Raw genomic sequence first — 19,112 nt, forward strand, 5'->3', positions numbered from 1 at the left:
ATGTAAGTCATTAAATTACATTGAAAGATTTAATACTTACAGTAATGATTTAAGATATATTAATTAACCTCAAATCACCCTCGTAAATAAATATCACATTTGAGATTCTCCTGATTCTCTGGTTGGTACTAGTTTCATTTTGGAATTTGCCAGAGGGGGTACCATTATTTATAGTTAGAACCTTAAATAATATGAAATTAATATTTTCTGATTCCATTGAATTGGGGAATTCAATTGGGATAGTCATGAGATAAAAATTTTTACTAGGCAATTATATATTATTTCGCTCAGCACCAGTCAGATGAAAGAAAAATGATTTCTATCGACGCCAATTAGTAAATGAGAAGATCCACACCGGTGTCAGTACTGTTGATACGATTATCATGCATGCTCTTCTGCGAGTCTGGGCTGGGGCTGATCAATATCGCCGATGGTTAAACTCAGCAATTAGAATGTGCCCAGATGCTTTTGAAGTTCATATCCCTATGGACTATAAGAACTATCTTCAGGATGTGAAAAGAGCGATGCTATCTATCATATAGAGACTGATTTTTATTTGGGGAAATAATCTTCTTGCTGTCTTTGCTTCTGTTCTGCTGTTGGATCTCTCTTGGTCATAAGTATTTGATTGTTGGTAATTTCATGACCATCCACTAATACATTGGTCTGTTATTGTGAAGTTGGGGTATGAAAAGTTTATGTTGATGTCATGGTTGGCACAGTGTGTCGTTATTTCAATGATTCGTTTGGGTCACTCAGGAGTATCTGTATAACAGAAGATCCAGTGTGCTTGTGCAGGGGTACATCGTCAACCATAAACCCCCTCCTTTGTACCCCCTCCCCCCCCCCCCCCCCCCCACCACCCACCACCACACACACACCCAATCCACCACTTACAATGTAATTCACCCATGACAAACCCAATCCCCACGTTTACCTAACTGTTTTCACCATGGTTCTTTCACTTGGGTGGTTAAACATATGTAAAAATCATTGTGTACTATTATTCCACTATTTGAAATAAAAGTGTTTTGAAGCTTGTCAAACTGCTGCATTCTGAAATGGTATTGTAACAGGTAATTCGGCTTCAGAGTTATAATGCTATAAGATCTTCGTTAATAATCTTCTCATTAGAAATGAGAAATAAATTCCGGCGTTCATGCAGTTCAACTTTGCTCACCTAAGTTACCACGATTTCGTGCTCATCCTGAGATGAAAAGCTCCAGGGGAACACTTGACACCTTCGTGTCAAATCCTCGACTTACAAAACAATTATCATATATTGGTAATTTATTTTATTCTGTGTCACTAAGAATTGGTGTCAAGTGTCATTGTGAGATATTAAGTTGCTGGTTCCGTGATTTCGTAATACTACAATGAAAATAGACCTCGCCTCAATGGGTTTTTTTATTGGTTCCATGATGATCCAGCATTCTATTGTTTTGGAAGCTGAGTGCCACGTATTGTATTTGGGGTTTAGATTCCACATGGGGATTTCTTCAGGTCACAGAAGGATTTTGATACGACTTTTGACTTTTTATGAACAAGTCCCCGGGTACTAGAAAATTCTGTGCAATGGAGTAATAGATGACCAGGAAATAGAGAATCCATGTCACAGTGTTTGAAACTACAACACTAATGATCAATTTCATGGATTTCTCTCGCGCGATCTTTGTATGGTATGTGCCCTATACCATGTGTGTAAGTCAACCATCATCAATAACGTGAATCTGATTACTTTCTGAGGGATTTTAAAATGAGTTGGATTTGTGAAGACAAATAATTTGACATTATTGTACCATTAGTTTCTTACAGATGTTCTAGGTTTGGGAAAAAATAAATGACCCCCATTGACAGTTTCGTTTTACTTATTGTTGTGCTAAAATGTCAAAATATGATAATACCTGATGGCAGATGATTAAAAAGATATTTCAGAAGTTCAAATGTTTTACTGTGAAATCGTAAATGAAAACAAAATTACCTAACATTTTGAGTTCTTTATGTTACACTAATTCTAAAAATACCAAGGGATTTTTTCATTTTCTTGCGGACAAAATTGTGTCCCCCCACCCCCAACCCCCCCCCCCCCACCCGCCCCCCCCCCGGCGCCCCCCGCAACCCCCCCCGCCCCTGAGCCATGAACTATTCTGGGTGGAAAAGTATCATTCTCCGCTTTTCATATTTAAAATTGCAGTTATTTTTTTTAGGATTATTGACAATGGGTGAGGGGACTAATTAAGTCTAGATATTCTCGCGGATAGTCAGGCATGTTTTTTAAAAATTTCGTGCAACCTAAGGACAGGTTTTCCATCCATGATTAATGTTGGGAAAAAAATCATGTTGTGAAAAAAAAAAAGACAAAAACGTTCCCTCTCATCACAGTTAAGAGTCACTTTTATGCGAAAATTTGAAGTATAGGTCACCTTATCAAGAATTTAGATAAATGCATAATTTAGGAAATGTTTAGGGAATCATGTAAGGCTATTTCGCACTCAAATTAGAAATGAATGGGTAAAACTGCATTAAGGGGGTATAAAATTAATGTTTGGGATTCAAATGCAATAGCGCAAATAGTAACTGCTAATCTCCTATATTTCAATTCAATGATTAAACTTGTTTACTTTTTTAATTATCTCGTACAATTATTCGTTATTTTTTAAAGCTGCTCGATGGACAAACTTTTTTTCACTATAAAAAAAACAGGAGGCAGGAAACAATTTAGTATATTTTCTTTTATGTTTACAAAAGTACTTTTTCTTTACACAATTACCACCATTGAAAATGTTTGAGCTTTCTAATTTTACTTCATTAGTTACTAAGATATGAAAAAATATTTTAATGCAGCCCGAAAACATTGTGGACACTCTATCCTATATTGCTAGATTGCGCATGCACAAATAAATGATTTTTATGTTAATTCTTTGTAGTTACTTAGGACTTATTATATTACCTCGATTAAGACACCAATATTGTTCAACATGTATGTTATACTTTTATTGCTTCCTAGAAGCAAGTCTTTATGATGGTTATTACTATACTGGTACGCTATTTAAGAACATGATAAGTAATTTTGCAAAAACAAAAAAAAATCATTAAAAGATGCTAAACCGCTGACGAAATGGTACCATTTTCTATTAATAAACAGGAGCAGAACGGAATTAGTGTTTTTCTTCAGCAACAGAAGTTTTTACTTACTTTAACACCATTACCATCATTGAAAAGTTAAAAAAATAATTAATTGCTTCCCATAAAAAGTCCATGGCAATTAACATGCCCTATATGGAATAAAGTACTGATTGTGCATCCACCTAGAAAACTGAAAACAAAATATTTTATTTTTTTGTTAATTAGACATTTACATAAACATCAATTATTGTTCACATGATGAGTATTGTTTTTGTTCTGTTGGCGATGGAGTATTTTTAAAATATATTTGTAATTTCAGCTGTATAACCTGTCGCTATGATAACACACCATGTAGATAGTCATAGGTATGATAATGTCACCGTTATGTCTGTAGGTATAGTAAGTAATTTATTTCTTCTATGTGTGTACACTATCAATCATTGGCTATATTCATCATATAAAATAAGCATCAATATTATAAAACATACCGTATTCGACCCAATAAGCGCCCAAGTCCCTATAAGCACCCTTCCCCCTTTTTGAGGCCTCAATTTCAATTGCCCAGGCATAAATAAGGGCCAAAACTACATAAAACGGTATAAATTTGCAATAATTTTGACTTATTAGCACCTTTTTATTTTCATCAATTTTTTAAGCGCCCTGGGCGCTTATTGGGTCGAATACGGTACATCAAATTATTCATATGTTGATGTCAAATATACATGTGAATTGTTCTGAAACTATAAGCAGCTGTAGATTAATGTATATATATAATACTTAGTTCTTTGAAGTGAATTGGCAGGTTTTCACTTGCATATTAATCAGCACAGAAAAATAAGATTTGAAAAATATGTAATTGAATCTAATAATTTAATGTTAAAGGGACATGAACCTAAATAAACCATGTAAATTTGAGTAAAATACATATTTAAGACGTGTCAGATAACTTTCTAAGTAATATATATCAGTTATTGTGCAAATGTGTCAAATAAAATAATTATAATGGAAATTCCATCTTTCTGTAATTTGAACCGGCCCGGTCGAATTTTGTAACGATAGTATAGTAGTGTTGAGCTTTAGTGACCTCCGACAATGCACTGCACAAATTAAATGAATGTTAACAAAATGATGGGTCAAAAACGTGGGTGAAGCGAACACAAACGAATTCCGATAGAAAACAGTGTATGTCAAGGGTTAGTAACGTGCGCGATTGGGAAAGTAATTAAATATAAATGGATCGCTGAAATGCAAGATACGAGACGCAACTCTCCATCGTATTAATACTTTGCGTGTGACTGTAACAGAGCTACGCCTTAAGTCCAAGGAATCTCTTCCCTTTCGCGGTAGATAACCTCTGTTCGAACGTAACATGTACTCGTTGACTTTTGACTATCATTGCCTTACGCTAATACAAAGTGTGTTTTATAACACAAATATAATACTAATAATTAAACCTCGCATATCTAGCCAACTTTCGTTATTTAGTAGTTCCAAAAAATAGAAATATGACGGACTATTTTTTTTTATCATTTATTCAGAGGTTAGAGGTAGTCCTCCTACATTATTATGCCTAGTCATTTTTAGATTACAAATCATTGTGATTAGAAAAACAAGTTTAATAAACATCAGAAAACCAAATCTATAGACAAGACAGAAAGAATACTTTAAGGTCTCAAGTCCCATATAAGTAAAATTTGGTGAAAAGTTAGAATTAAACATGAAGCTAAATAAAGTAACGGTGCTACCATGCGATTCCATTTTTAATGGTCTAAAATTTATGTGTAATTATATATTAGCCGTATTATAATAAAAACAACCTCACCAACTACAAAATAAGAAGAAAAATAACAAATCATTACAATCTGGAATGGCAGTAATTCGCTGTAGCTTCTTAAATTTTGGATGGTATTAAATCACTGTATGTATTTGTGTAATTCTGTATTTTTTTGTTGATGTAATACATAGTATTGCTTTATGTGTAGATTGGGCTGCATTATGTCTGTATTAGGTATTTAATTCTGTAATGGAATTTGCGTGGTAACTTCTGTATTTGTTCTGTATCTGTGTGGATAACATACTGTCGTTTCAGCATGTTGGGTGTGTACATTGATCTGTAATCTTATTTTGTTTAGATGTCTAAGTGATATTATTTTGTGTATTATTCTGTATGTGTGAGCAATTCTGTATTGTTTGTGGTAATTCCGTAATTTCGTGTATGTATTTTGTGTCAATATTCTGTATGTACTTTTGTGTAATTATCTGTAAGTGATTATTTTGTGTAGATATCCGAATGTAATTATGTTATTATCTGTATGTCTTTTGAGAGTGTAGACGATTCTGGAATGTATTTAGGTGTAATTACTCTCTGTATGTATATGGTGTATAATTCCTGTAAGTATTTTGTGTACATTCTGTATCTATTGTGTGTAATTCTCAGTATGTATGATTGTGTACAGTTCTGGTTCAGTGAATTTTGAGGGTATGTCATTGTCTGTTAGATTTCTAGTTAGGTGTTAGGGGTTGAATGTTATCTGTAGATCTGATTTGAGTAAGCCTGTAGGGTAGTAGATTGGATGTGGTGATTTGTTTTTGTTTGGGGTGCAGTTGATAGACCCCGGTGAGAGGATAATCCGGGAGAACCGTCGTGGGCCGGGGCGCTATGGACTGAGCAATGAGGCAAAGCTAAGAAGAATCACCTGAGGTAATGGCACCTACAGGTATTAATCTACACGCTAGCGCCAGAAAGCAGCAGTTAAGGGAATCGAAAAGGCGTGACTGATACACACTGAGCCTGACTGGTACGACTAAAGGCTATTATACACCTTTCCGTCATTTTTACACTGTTATACAGGATGAGTGTGACTATGACGTAGTAAACAGGTCATGGTCGGAACTCACCTGTAATGAAGAGGTTACCGTTTGTGAGTATATTACGTAACCTGTTCTATCACCTAAATACAAAGTGAGATCAACACACCGTTAAACAAATAATAGTTAGTTAGAATCAACTAATATTTAATATCCATTCACGTTTCTTCTCGTATTATGGGGTGAGGCTCTTCGGAGTCAAGAACTATTTGGGGCAGGAGGACGGGATGATGTACCAGTATTTTAACGTCTGCTTTAGAAATATTCTGGTTTTTAAACCCTGAGTTGAGTATTTTTATTCAAAATAGGGGCATATCTAAGTTTAGTTATGCACAAGAATTTAGATGTGACAGTTTTTTGTCTGATATAGGGTCTAAAACTGTTTCTAATCCTTCATTATATTTTAATTTATAGAGTGACGATAGGATTTATGTTTAGTGAGATAAAGTATGCTATAGAACTAAACGATTCTGGCAATTTTGATGTGTTTACAATAGTGAAATATAAATAGGTAATGAAGGTGCAAGGTAGCAATTCTAAGCTTCGACACGCAATGCACATACAAATGCGTTTTTAATTCGATTGCTAGTGAAACTGCTTGTGTTGTATTCGGTAAGCGATGTAGTGAAAAAGTCCAGGGAGAATAGCTTCGATCTTGATACATGTATGTATCTGCCTATGTGGATTTTTTTTTATTAGTGTTTACATTTGATTGTATGGATAATGGTCAAGAGGCACTCTAGCGATATCACTATGTACCCTGTTCAGGATAGAGACAGAATTGAGTCTGCATTCTCTACACATACCAAGTGGAATATCATACACTTAGTATTTAGATCTAACTTGTGTAAAAATACCTCTGGGCTTTTGGTATACGGCAGACGCTACTTCAGGACTAAACAAGATGAATTGTTTTGCCATGTGTATTAGAATAAGATCAATTTGTCCAGTGAAATTCAATACTTAACAGAAATTTGTGACCCTGCTGAACAAGAAAATAACAAACAACTATTGCTTCCTTGTATGGTATATGTTTTTAAAACTACAGGTATTCCGATTTATGAAGAAAAAATCAACCGATTACAACTGTCACTGTCACTAAAGTGGTCTGTCTTGTACAGACAATGGAACTTTGCAACAGGTACCAAAAAGGTGTACTGTTTAATACATCAATTATCAAGGATAATGACATGTTACCAGTATTTGTCGTAATTAAATCGCGTCCAAAGTGATGCATAAAAAACTTCAAACAGGGGTTTTTGCGGATCTTAATTATATATACCAAAATTTGCTAAAGATTAATACGGAACAACACTTAAAGTCATGTTCCATATATTTGTAATCCCTGTAGACTTCTTTTGAACTTTCTATACTCATTGTCGAGCAGTAAACAAACTTATGAACATTTTATATCCTATTGAGACGATATAATTCTACAAATCGTGAATTCACATGTGAAAGACGAGCAGCCAAGGATGTTAAAAACCTTACACAGTTTGTACAAAATCATTAGATTAATATAGCCATGGGGATAATAACAGGGAGTGTTTATACATACTATCATTCAAAACTACCTACTCTGTCAGAACAGGAGAGCGGGCGCTTATAGTGGGGTGTGGCCGGCACTAGCATTTAGTGTGAGTTGAAGCACTATTCTTAAATAAATTTCATAGTGTGAAAAACAGTATACGTCACAATGCCAAGAATAACCTTCTTAAGGTAATGAATGGTTAGCACGTACATTATCACTCCCGGTCCGACGCACCAAACATAAATGATCCTACTGAATGTAATCGTGCATCCATCAATACCAAAAGCAAATTCTCCAACGCATGCAAATTTATATACATTATTACGACACAGAGGGGCATAATTCGGTTCAACTTATTATATCACTCAGGAGACACTTTTTCGACGACACATACTAAGCAGCATTTACTAAATCCTTGAATCTAATTACGCAAAAATAACCATTTTAACATAAATTCCCGTGATGTTGCAAAAGATTAAATAAACTTTGCGAGATGTTTTCACATGTGAATCGCCAACGTGTAAATACTGCATTGCTCAAAAGGAAAGGATCAAGCGATAAGAATGCAATTTGTGAATTACTAGATGAATTGAGGATACATGTGCCATGAGAGAACGGGATTAGATATTAAACTGAATAGCCTGACATTTAATATTCAAGTTGGGTTTGTAAAAGTCAACTATGCAGTTTGAGCCGTGGTTTACTAAAAAAGATAAGATGGCTCGCCCACCCGGACTTACTGCTATTTAATTATTTATATAAGCGCGCCGGGAGCACTTGAATCTGAATTTTTTGTGCGATCAAGGGAAGGTCTACTTCATAAAAACTAGAACGAACTTTGGATCTTACAGACATAATACCTAGAAAGAATAGACACTTATTACAGTCAGTTAATAATAGATTAAAACAGACTATGGTGGCAATAAATAATGTGCATATGATCATACAGAATCTCACGGATAGTGTAAATGGGAATAGGCCGAAACGAGGCGTTAAATATGTATGACAAAAGTTAAATTACATAATTGATATGCATTCAAATATTGGAGAACCAATACAGTTAGAGAAAGGCAATTAAAAGCAATTGACAGTGCATAGTCTCTTGGCATATTTTGAAGATTGACACTACGAACAGGAATCTAATGTTGTACAATTCATTATAGAGTCATATGGAATGGCAAACTGAATGAACGATCATGTATTTGTGGGGGCAGTTACGAAATGCTATTCTGTTGGTGCAGTTAATTATATAGTGATAACCATTTATAATACGAAGGGATCCTTATGAGATTGTCGTGCAGTCCCCTCTGTAAATGGTATCGAATAGAATTTCATTATTTCTGCCTAGTCCTTCCGGTCTAGATGGTTGATTTCGTGTGTTGTGGGAGGAGAACACTTTGTTGACTAGTTAGCAGTATGATGAAAAGATGTCATAGTAATAAGCAGATATTGGCAGTGATACAAAAGACTGTATTGAAAGCCATGTTTACATAGAAGTGTGCTTTGTTTTGCATTAGTTGACAGAAGAGTGAGATGATAGAGAGTCAATTAACATTCCTATCTCCTGAATTTTTGCGTTTCATTAATCGCTTATGCTTAAGACATATAAATCAATATTTTACGGTAATACAAATCTGCCAAATTTTATCTGGTGAATGATTATCGACTCATTCGCATGTTCATGTGTAATACTTTATCTTATTATTCAGATTTTATTTATCATTGTCTTTTAATTGATTTTTATTCCAAGAACCTTATATAAAATTAGATAGTCCAATGCTGAACGGATACACATACCTTGTGTATAGTAATCATTACCAGATCGAAGTCTTAAAGCTTATTAACAGTGGTCCCTCTATAGAAAACATAATGTCAACAATATTTTGACGAAAACGAAAAGAGAACTTGTAATAAGTCCTCGAGTATATTAAAATAAATATTGTTTTATTACAAATAAGTGCCATTAACTGCTGTAACGTCGTTTTCTATTCTGAAAAAAGATTTATACAAATCACTAAAGAAATGTCAACGAGCACAATTGTTAGCGAGCAATGGGTGGGCTTTAGTAGTACCGGTGGGCGGGTACAAGGGGTACCAGGGTCTATATTGCCATGAATAAACATAACGAATTACAAATACTTTTAAAATTATTTATAAATTACGCGTATATTAAGATATGATGTCGTGTTATTATATCGTGCTGCGGTCGCATCTTCATAATTTGAATACATCTAGCTGTTAGCCGTTCAAATTACAATTGTCATGCAGCTTAGTGTTAGTTATAGCCATTTACAGTTTGTTTTGGATTTCACCTCCATTCAAAAAATAACATATCAATGAATACAATTTTATATCCTGATTGGAACGTGATACGCTAATAGTTTGAAATTGTAACAAGTTTTCCATTTGAAGTTGAGGTATAAGGTGGTGGTTGTGGGTGTGCACTGAATTACCTATACACCAGGCAATGTGAAAAACACAGTACTTTACTAAGGATTCCAATTATCAGGCGTCTCAATTGATATCATAAGATCTCTCAATTATCAATAAATCACTCAGATTAGCATCTCATGAGAGAAATAGAGTATGTAACACTATATGTGAGGCTAAAGTGAAGATATGGTGAGGATACATACAGACCAAAACTTGAGGACTGTACCGCCATAATCTCATATTTTAGTGTGATGTTTTCTATACAAAGAATCACTATGAAAACTTTATGTGGCATTATCATGTATGGTGCATTAAGAACGACGATGCTGTTTTTCTTATACAAAGGAGAAATAGCACCATTGCTTCCTGATTACATGCCCATAACGCTTATGTTCCATGAAACGCAAGGAAGTATTAATAAAATATTATCATTCTTAATTCAGTTTTTTCCTTAATTTCATTTTTATGTACCCATGATATGAGAACTTGGTTGAAAATGGTTAAAATAACAAAGAGACATATACTAACTAGTCATAAGGTGATGGCTATTGAGTGTTTAGAGAATAATAATTATGTTGCCCACAATGTGATGTTTTATGGAATAAATATTGCTTAAATTCACTGGTTCGATTAAAAAATACTAAAGATTGACATGATTTTGTGACTAATAGTGCTAAACCAGTAATGGTTTAATAGATATGAGGAGCACAACCATATTATAATTGAATTACATGTATCATGTATGCACAGAAATTAATTAAGTTTGGATTTTCTAGGTATTAAAAACCTCTGCGGTTATTTGCATGAAGGTCATGATGAGGTCGCCATTGAACAGATGGTGTGGCCCCAGAGAATTCTGGGAATGACAGTGCAACACCTATACCAAAATCAATACCATATATGGTGTAGATACATCACATGGTAGATTGTCACTTGTATCCGTGACAACACTATATGTGTATACACCTGCCCTTCAGGCACATGCAGTGCTATAATTAGACAGTGAAGTAACAAAACTGATGATGGAAGTTGCTAATGTAATTAGTATGATAGGCCAAGATGTTAATTGTATAGTAAACTCGTCAGGGTAACTGTCTCTTAGCAACAAACGACCTTGATAGGGGATAAGTACATATTAGTGAGGGTTTATGTAAAAATCAGATAATTCTCATTGCAGATAAGAGAGATTAATTTATATAGAGCTGTGGCATATTTTTAATGAATACTACATATACATAGCCAGGCTTATTGCTAAAGATAACCATGGAAACAGAAAGATAATCAAACCTAACACATAGTTATTATGACTTATTGTAGAACAAGGGCTTATTACTGGACATACTTATTAACAGACATGGACTTATTTTAAAACAGACATGGACATTTTACTGGACATGGGCTTATTACCAAATATAGGTATATTTACCAGACATGGGCTTATAAACCAGATATGGGCTTATTACAAGAGATGGGCTTACAACCAGACGTGGGCCTATAACTGGACAAAGGCCTATTACAAGACATGGGGCTTTTAACCAGACATGGGCTTATTACCAGGACATGGGACTTATTACCAGACATGGGCTTATTACCAGACATGGGCTTATAATCAGACATGGGCTTATTACCAGACATGGGCCTATTACAAGACATGGACTTTTAACCAGACATGGGCTTATTACCAGATATGGGCTTATTACCAGACATGGGCTTATTACAAGACATGGGCTTTTAATCAGGCATGGGCTTATTACCAGACATGGGCTTTTTACCAGATATGGGCTTATTACCATACATGAGCTTGTTATCAGACATGGGCTTTTTACCAGAACTGAGCTTATTAATAGACATGGGCTTATTACTAGACATGGGCTATATCGCTACTAAACATAGACTTTTTCTCAGACCTAGCCTCGTTACTGCAGACTTATTGTCTTTTTACTTATACTTTTGACAAAAGTTTATGTATACCATCAAGGGTTTTAGCTTGATATAAAGATATAAATACTAACAGAAGGACATGGGCCTATAAAAATCCTATAAATAAGTCCCAAGACATTGTGATTTTGTAAATTAAGCTATTGTTATATTATTGCAAAATTATTTTAAGTGTATACTGGTCAATTGATAAGCATCCTTGGTGCATATATGCATGGAATATGACTGATTATAAATATTAATGTACATGTACATAAACATGTATATATTCATTTATCATATCTCTAACAATGCTGATTTCTTCCGATAAGAGGATAAATACTGTATTTGACCCAATAAGCGACCAGCGCACTTAAAATGATAAAAAAAAATTAAGGGACTTTCAAAAAAAATTTGCACAATTAAGTTACAGATTACTTTGAAAGTTAAATGAAAAAAAGAAGCTACGTGGTACTTCAGACTGCATTTAAGTGGACTGGTGAGACTTTATTGGGGCACATATAAGACTGTGGAGCCACTTATTGTGTGGAAAAGATAGGTGAAAAATTCACTGCATAATGAAGCCATTTTGTTTGTAAACACTGTGAGGTTTACAAAACACATGCAATATTGACATAAACTAGTCTTAATATATATAATAGGTGTCATGGCGTCTCGGTGGGAACCAGTTGTCAAATGTATCCATTTTTATACTCCCATCTCATGTTTTTATAACATAAATGTTTGCTTGGCTACCTGGCAAGATGTACATATTATGATTTGTAGATAGTTTTGGGGCCATTATAAGTTCAATGTGTAAATAAAACTCATCATATATGTATATATATATATACATACTTAGGATCTAATAGCCTCGAAAATGTACACCAAAGTGTTGTCACCTTGACCTCATCAAAAGATTTTCTCTTTGTAAACGTTATTTACCTTTAATCAAAAATTACTCATAACATTCAAATGATATATCGGTGATCAACAATTTGTAGAATTTTTAACATTATTGTTTTGAAGAATCAGTGGAACTTTAACTAATTCTTCTACGTTGTTGTGTTAAGCTTTGGATTTTGTGATTATTGAAGGTTTAAAAGGTTAAAATGTAGGTCAATGTTGTTATGCTTGGTTACTTGTCCATGGAAAGTTACCTGTGTCACCTTAACGAGGACAACAGGTGTAAAACACTTTCTTCTCAGCCTTCGGCTTTTAAAGTAATGTAGATGTGATTATCGCTGAATTTAGTCTACATAGCTGTGATATTGCCTGGCGAGTTTGAGAGTTTACATCAAATATGAGACGTTAATGTATATATAATTTTGTTTACATTTCAGAAAGTTTTAAAGTCTACTGTATAAAATGATATGTTTGTATACATATCATAGTGTAGAGCTTTGAAGATATTTTTGCCTTGAGTTTATTTGGTTCGGTTTGTTTGGTTAGCGTTCTATTAATAGCCAGGGTCATTTAAGGATATGCCAAGTTTATGAAGTGGAGGAGACTGGATGTACCCAGAGAAAAAACCAACAACCAGCTGTCAGTAAACCTATGTCAACTGTCTGACATAGGATTCTGATCATTCAAATGCGTAACTCAATGGTGAAGGACTTGTGTCAGGACATCTTAATCACTCTGACCAACAAGGCCTTAAAGATTATCAAGACTATCATCCCCCCCCCATACCCCCCAACCACAACAAAGTTCCGTCCGTCTGTCTGTCTGTCTGTCTGTCTGTAGATACAACTTTGTCCAGCAAACTCCTCCTAAACTACTAGACAGATTTTGATAAAATTTGGTACACAGAACCCTGTCATAAAGTGGAGTTGAATAAACTGTTCTGTATAGCGAAGGGTATTAGTCGCACACTCTCTGGTGACAGTTCTAGTTTGAAAAAATGTTATATGTAGGTTTTATGTCGACTGAGAGGAGGCAGTTTTAGGATAAATACCAGCTTTACGCTAGGTGAGAGGTGCTTATTCCAGAGAGACAAATTTATATTTCAGAAATGTTATAAATATGGAGGATTATTGAAATCCTAGAAGGAAAAACGCAATACAGCTTGGTGAAAGGGGCTTATCAATTATTTAAAAGGACAAATATGATACAAGAAACAATCAATCAGTCCCATCAGTTGACCATTTTGACATCAAAAGTATCGCATCAAATATGATGTCACAACTATCCGAAGATGGGACAAATCAATAGCTATTGTACATTTCCAATGTCGTTTTAACATATTTTGAAACCAACCTGATGAATAAATCAGTTGATAGACAAGATGACATTTTCGATTTGATTTCAATAACATGTCAGTTAAATTCTTTTAATGTAACGTTAACCTGTTCACCCATGAAGATGCATTTTGATTCTTTTATAGTTTAATGGCTGGAATAGTCCATTTTGATTCTTTTATAGTTTAATGGCTGGAATAGTCCATTTTGATTTTTAGCTCATCTGGTCCTGGTTAGTGCACCTGGTCCGAAGGACCGAGGTGAGCTTATGGGATACCGCAGCTTCTGGCGTCCGGCATCCGGCATCCGGCGTCCGGCGTCCATCAACAATCGACTTCTTCTCCATAACTGCTGGTCGGATTTCAACAAAATTTGACTGGTAGCATCCTTATGGGCTACTAACTGAAAATTGTACAAATGATGGGGCTGATCCCCCGGGGGCCTGAGGGGCGGGACCAAAAGGGGTCAATATGGATATTTCCATATAAACGACTTCTTCTCTGAAACCAAACATGGGATAGCACCCATAATGCAATGGTAGCATCCTTAAAGGGTGGGGATTCAAAATTGTACAAATGATGGGGCTGACCCCTGGGGGCCTGAGGGGCGGGGTCTAATGGGGTCAATTTGGCTATTTCCATAAAAACGACTTCTTCTCTGAAACTAAGCAAGTGATAGCACTCATAATGCAATGGTAGTATCGTTATAGGGTGGGGATTCAAAAATTGTGCAAATGATAGGGCTGACCCCCAGGGGGGCCTGAGGGGCGGGGTCAAAAGGGGTCAATTTGGCTATTTCCATATAAACGACTTCTTCTCTGAAACTAAGCATGAGATAGCACTCATAATGCAATGGTAGTATCGTTATAGGGTGGGGATTCAAAATTGTACAAATGATAGGGCTGACCCCCAGGGGTCCTGAGGGGCGGGGTCAAAAGGGGTCCAATTTGGCTATTTCCATATAAACGACTTCTTCTCTGAAACCAAGCATGGGATAGCACCCATAATGCAATGGTAGCATCAATTATAGGGTGGGGATTCAAAATTGTACAAATGATGGGCTGACCTCCCGGGGGGCCTGAGGGGTGGGGTCAAAAGGGGCCAATTTGGCTATTTCCATATAAACGACTTCTTCTCTGAAACCTAAAGCATGGTATATAGCACCCATAATGCAATGGTAGCATCAATTATAGGGTGGGGATTCAAAATTGTGCAAATGATAGGGCTGACCCCCAGGGGCCTGAAGGGTGGGGTCAAAAGGGTTAATTTAGCTATTTCCATATAAACGACTTGTTCTCTGCAACTAAGAATGGAAGAGCACTTATAATGCAATGGTAGCATCCTTATATTGTTGGGATTTGAAATTGTACAAATGATAGGGCATGACCCCCGGGAGCCTTAGACAGCAATAGATGCGAGAGGTCAAAAGGTCAATTTAGGCTACTACTTTCATATAAATTACTTTGTCTCTGAACCTATGTATTTGGATAGCATATTTGTATGGTATCAATAGCATCATTGTATGGTTGTGATTCAAAATTAAATTTTGGGAGTCAATTTTGCTTATTTTTCTTATTGTCAGAGTCTTGTGATAATTACTAACAAAAAACCAGGTGAGCGATACAGGCCCTCTGGGCCTCTTGTTTTATAGTTTAATGGCTGGAATAGTCCATTTTGATTCTTTTATAGTTTAATGGCTGGAATAGTCCATTTTGATTCTTTTATAGTTTAATGGCTGGAATAGTCCATTTTGGCATTTTTTATAGTTTAATGGTGGAATAGTTCATTTTGGCATTTCAGGGTGAATGGGTTATATGTTCAGGTTAATTGATGACACGGAGATGTTTAAAATTGGAAGAGTTAAAGATGCTCCACCGCCGACAAATGGTCTTTTTTCACTATCAAAAACAAGAGCAGGCGATTTTGTATTTTTCTTCAGTTACAAAAGTTACTTACTTTACAACATTACCACCATGGAAAAGTTTGAGCTTCTAATTTTTTTCCTCGTCAAGTTAAAAATACGAAAAATAATTAATTGCATCCTGAAAAAATTCCTTGGCACTATATCCTATATGGAATGAAGAACTGATTGCGCATGTACCTAAGGCAAAATAAATTATTTTGCATTATTTTTGTGTTAATTAGGCATATATATATACAATTAAACACCAATTATTGTTCAAATAATGAATATCATTTATGCGCTGTCAGCGGTGGAGCATCTTTAAATGTCAAGTATGATAGGGTACAGATAGATAACTATTTCTCTCATTTTTTTTTAAAGAAAGATTTTTATTATTATTAATGATTGAGTGTTAAAAAGATAAAATCTTCTTGATAGAAGTGTTCTATGAGTAAAAAAAAAAAAAAATGTCATGATTGATCATTTTTTGACATATCAATTTTCTGATTTTATTACTGAAAATAACAACTAGCATAAGAAAGACAGATTTAGTAAACTTTAAATTTACCAGCTACATCCAGTCTGTATTTAGTATTGGCCAATTCTACTGTGAAATATGTGGCAAAATAAACACTGTGTAAGGACTGTAGAACCTAATGTAGCCAGTCCATATTTTAATTTTACACAGGGTTTATTTAACTGTGAAATGTGACAATGCCACTGTAGCCAGTCCATATTTTACACTAGGATGATTCAAATGTGAAATGTGACAATGCCAGTGTAGCCAGTCCATATTTTACATTGGGACAATTCAACTGTGAAATGTGACAATGCCACTGTAGCCAGTCCATATTTTACACTGGGATGATTCAACTATGAAGTGTGAAAATGCCACTTAGCCAGTCCATTTTTTTACACTGTGACAATAACACTATAGCCAGTCCATAATGATTCAACTGAAATGTGATAATGCTACTGTAGCCAGTCCATATTTTGCATTAGGATGATTAAACTGTGAAATGTGACAATGCCACTATAGCCAGTCCGTATTTTACACTGGGATGATTCAACTGTGAAATGTGACAATGTCAGTGTAGCCAGTCCATATTTTACACTGAGATGATTCAATGTGAAATGTGACAATGCCACTGTAGTAGTGTCCCACAGCCCATTTTTTACACTGTGCCCAAAACAACTGTGAAATGTGACAATGCCACTGTATGCCAGTCCATATTTTACACTGGGATGATTCCCTGTGAAAATTGTGACAGTGCCACTTCTACTAAACTACCAAAATACCAGGTAGTGGCTTGATAATTAAGTAAACAAAAGAAGTGTGACCACTCCCTGACCCCCTGACCAACACCCCAGTGACCCTAATTAGCAGCCTTGGGCTATTTCCACCTTGGCTTGTGGTGTCACTTTCAGGTCTGTGTATTACGTAAGCTGAAGTCAAGCAGCCGACCGGCAGCCTAGAAAACAATCAGCTGGCCTTTCAATAAGTTTTATGACTACAGCTAGTGAGCATTACTTCAAAAACAAATACTGCCTACAACTGTAAATGATTTACTCACGTTTTTAATGTTAAATAGGCCTATCTATATCGGATGGATGTCACAAGATTTGCAATCGTAATGGCCGCCATTTTGGGTGTATTGTAATAGTAGATCCGGAGGTATTGAATTTCCAGGCCACGTTTTTAAAAAATGAAAACGGTATTTTTTTTTTTTTAGAATTTCGGTGTGAATTTTATTTTTAGAAAAGATATCTTAATAATAATAAAATTATTAATAGCAAAGTAATTAAAATAAATCAAATTAAAAAGAAATCAACTTTTTTTCTCTATCAGATTAAATTGAAACATTTTCCATATTTTACAGTGCTTGTAAATTTGGGATATATATTAAAATAAAGGTGACCTGGATTGAAATAAAGGAATACATTTTGAATTTCCCCATTCTTTAATTAATATAAATGAAATTTTAGACTTTATTGTGAATCAATATAGTCATGATCATATGATCTGCAGATTACAATTTTCAAAATCATTCAGAATATTCAACTGTGAAATGTGATAATGCTACTGTAGCCAGTCCATATTTTGCATTAGGATGATTCAACTGTGAAATGTGACAATGCCACTATAGCCAGTCCATATTTTACACTGGGATGATTCAACTGTGAAATGTGACAATGTCGGTGTAGTCAGTCCATATTTTACACTGAGTTGATTCAATGTGAAATGTGACAATGCCACTGTAGCTAGTCCATTTTTTACACTGGGACAAAACAACTGTGAAATGTGACAATGCCACTGTAGCCAGTCCATATTTTACACTGGGATGATTCAACTGTGAAAATTGTGACAATGCCTGGCCATATTTTACACTAGGATGATTCAACTGTGAAATGTGACAATGCTACTGTAGCCAGTCCATATTTTACACCTGCCCTTCGGTATTTTAGCTTACTTCCTCCATAGCTCACTGTGAGAGATATCCCTACACAACTTAGCCACCAGAATGTTTGACTTGCATTCTGTTCTTCAGCTGTTTGGTTTCAAGTCTGTCATGCAACAGAAGGAGCTGTGTTTTTTGGAAGCTTGTTAAAAAAAGTTTTACTCATAAACTGGAGCGAATTCTGTGAGATTTGTTTTACATTTTACGGTTCACAAGTATGTAGTCAATGGAGGAACGTTATAATTACTTATTTTTAGTAAGTATTTAAAGATTTATTTCATAACTTTTTCTACTGTTTCTTCATATTATCTGACTGAATTAAAACTCTTGTTGGGGTTTTTCATCACCAAACACATGTAGTTTATATGACGTTTCGTATAAGCGTGATTATGATATATACGTATACAAGTATGTAGTTTCCTGTTCTTCACGGTACAATAAACTTCCTGTTTAACACATCATCAAGATATACAAACGTTGTATATTTCATAGTGGTTCAATAATAGCTTTGTAAATATGCCTTAATTAGAAATAATTTTCAATGTATAAAATATACAGCTGTCGGTATTTTATGGTAACACAATTATGATACATAGATATATAGTTAATTTTGAAGACTTGAATTTTGATTAACAC

The 19,112-nt window shown here is 35.0% G+C and overlaps 1 protein-coding gene across 5 annotated transcripts in view; it reads left to right on the forward strand.

Moving 5' to 3' along the window:
- Window positions 1-19,112, forward strand: part of LOC138335999 (protein kinase C delta type-like) — a 108,735-nt gene that overhangs the window by 28,238 nt on the left and 61,385 nt on the right. Inside the window, exon 1 of one of the 5 annotated variants that reach the window (XM_069285251.1) lies at window positions 18,488-18,732. The exons of the other annotated variants lie outside the window; for them this stretch is intronic. The gene's annotated coding sequence lies outside the window, so the exon portion shown is untranslated. Of the gene's footprint in view, window positions 1-18,487; window positions 18,733-19,112 lie in introns of those variants that run through there. 5 annotated transcript variants of the gene reach the window in all.

This window comes from Argopecten irradians, chromosome 12, assembly GCF_041381155.1.
Source record: "Argopecten irradians isolate NY chromosome 12, Ai_NY, whole genome shotgun sequence".
NCBI lineage: Eukaryota > Metazoa > Mollusca > Bivalvia > Pectinida > Pectinidae > Argopecten > Argopecten irradians.